The sequence below is a fragment of the Lactuca virosa genome, chromosome 5, assembly GCF_052849685.1.
Source record: "Lactuca virosa cultivar CGN04683 chromosome 5, Lactuca_virosa_CGN04683_v6, whole genome shotgun sequence".
NCBI classification, from domain to species: Eukaryota; Viridiplantae; Streptophyta; class Magnoliopsida; order Asterales; family Asteraceae; genus Lactuca; species Lactuca virosa.
Window position 1 is genome coordinate 59,021,524 of NC_136430.1, and position 2,746 is coordinate 59,024,269.

General features: G+C 42.4%; 1 non-coding gene across 1 annotated transcript; it reads right to left on the reverse strand.

Annotated features, from left to right (window-relative positions):
- Window positions 1-381: 381 nt before the first annotated feature.
- On the reverse strand, window positions 382-488 carry LOC145117956 (small nucleolar RNA R71). Its single transcript, XR_013712947.1, has one exon. It is a non-coding gene; the product is annotated as a small nucleolar RNA R71 (small nucleolar RNA).
- Between the last annotated feature and the right edge of the window lie 2,258 nt (window positions 489-2,746).

The following is a 2,746-nucleotide window of genomic DNA, read 5'->3' on the forward strand; positions in this document are numbered from 1 at the left end:
GCTAACATCAATGAAGTTCCCACGGGTGAATTGAAGAAAAGGATGCGTGACGATACCGGCCCAAGACTCGTGCAACCCGCGTTTCCCGCAACTGCCACCTTTGAACTTAAGGGCCACATACTTGCTCAACTTAAGGAAATCCCATTCTTCGGGAAGGATCACGAAGACGCATACAAGCATCTTGACGAGGTCAACGACATAGCCGACTACTTCAATGTTCCTAACGTGACTCGCGATACTGTTTTGCTTCGTATGTTACCGGTCACATTTAAGGGATCCGCGAAAGATTGGTTGAAATCACTCCCTCCAGGATCCATTACTACTTGGACTAAAATGCTTGAGGAATTTATCGATCAATTTTGCCTTCCCTCAAAAATAGCAAAATTGAAGAAGGCCATAGCCAATTTTGAGCAACAAGCTGGAGAGTCAATTTATGAAGCATGGGAGAGATATAAAGGCCTAATAAGGAACTGCCCACACCATGATCTAAACAGTCAACAAGAAGTCTCCATTTTCTATGATGGAGTGAATGTAACAACTAGGCAGCTCCTTGATTCGCAAGGACCACTCACAAAGAAGCCACCCCCGGTGATAAAAGAGCTAATTGAAGAATTCTCTAAACACTCTAGAGAATATCATAACCCAAGAAATAACTCAACCAGAGGGATGGGGAATGCTATTTCGGATGACATGGCGACAATGATGGCAAAATTGGAAAGCATGGATAGAAGAATGACTAATATGGACCAATCCATCCATGCCATTAGAGTGGGATGTGAAAACTGTAGAGGGTCCCACCTTACTAAAGACTGTGACCTTGACGAGAATGGGAACCGGAAAGTACAAGTGTGTTACTCAAGCGGTGATAGATATGATGATGTTTGGCGCAAACCCAAGAAAGAATGGCTACCTTATGATGAGTACAAGAAGGCAAAGGAGGAAAAGTATAAGCAAAAAGGAAGAGGTTTTTATCAAAAAGAGGAACCGGTGCAAGAAAAGAAGTCAAACTTTGAAGATATGCTTACGAGATTTGCAGCTGCATCCGAGAAAAGGCACAACGATACCGATGCTGCAATTAAGGAGCAACAAAACTTAATGAAGGAGCACCAAATCATGATGAAAGACCAAGCAACATTACTTAGGAATCAGCAAGCTTCCATTCTCAATATTGAAAAACAGCTGGGCCAACTTGCATTACAAATAAATGAGAGACGACCGGGTGGAATTCCTAGTAATACCGAAAACAATCCGAAAGGCGCACATATAAACATCGTGACAACTAGGAGTGGGAAGATTATAACTCCTCTGGCCCCTATTCAGAATGAAGATCCTAAGTTGGTGCAAGAGGAAGAAGCAGAAACTGAAAAATCGCAAATTCCCGATCCGACTCGCCGAGTCTCAGATATGGACTCGACGAGTCCCCCACCTGAAGATCTATTGGTGAAAGTTGATAAGTTTGTGTTCCCTGCGAACTTCATAGTACTAGACATGGAAGCGGACCCCCAAGTCCCGATCATACTTGGAATACCCTTCCTCAACACCGCGAGTGCTATAGTAGACATGCGAGATTCTAAACTTACCCTCCGGGTGGGAGATGATTCAGTTACATTTGGAGTTGATCAAGCAATGAAGCATGCAAGGTATAGTGATGACACGGAATTCTCAGTTGATATGCTGGAAGAATTAATGGAAGAATGGAAAGAAGACAAACCAAACAAGTCCACTGTTACCTTTGAAGATGAATTTGATGCTGGAAGGGACCTGATGGAGATAGAGAGATTGCTAGAGGAAGCTGAATATAATGAATTAATCAGAAGTGATGAAAGCCCGACTCGCCGAGTAGCATCCACCGACTCGACAAGTCCGTTCGAAAAAACTCGATCAATCGCGAATTTTGCCTGGGACTCGACGTGTTCAGCATACAGAACACAAAATCTAAACTAAAAATTCTACCTGATCATCTGGAATATGCATTTCTTGAAGATGGCCAACAAAAACCAGTAATTATAGCTTCTGATCTAGCTAAACATGAAAAAGAAAGCCTTATGGGAGTACTAAAGAAAAGACAAGGGGCCATAGCATGGAAGATAACCGATATCAAAGGGATAAGTCCGACCTATTGTTCTCATAAGATTAACCTAGAAGATGGAGCTAAACATGTAGTTAAACGCCAAAGAAGACTTAACCCAAATATGCAAGAAGTGGTGAAAAAGGAGGTGGTTAAACTATTAGATGCTGGGATCATTTACTCCATCTCTGATAGCCCATGGGTAAGTCCGGTGCAAGTGGTACCGAAGAAAGGAGGAATGACGGTAGTTACTAATAACGATAACGAGTTAATTCCAACAAGAACAGTAACCGGGTGGCGCGTTTGCATCGACTACAGAAAGCTTAATGATGCTACATGCAAGGATCACTTCCCGTTACCATTTATTGATCAAATGCTAGAAAGGCTTTCCGGTCATCTATACTATTGTTTTCTCGATGGTTTCTCAGGGTATTTTGAAATTCCAATTGACCCACAAGACCAAGAGAAGACCACTTTTACATGCCCAAGTGGGACCTTTGCATACAGACGCATGCCTTTGGGTTATGCAATGCACCTGCTACATTCCAAAGGTGTATGATGGCTATCTTCCATGATATGATCAAGAAATTTATGGAGGTTTTCATGGATGACTTCTCGGTTTTCGGATCCTCTTTTGAAGATTGCTTATCCAACTTAGATCTAATGTTAGCACGATGC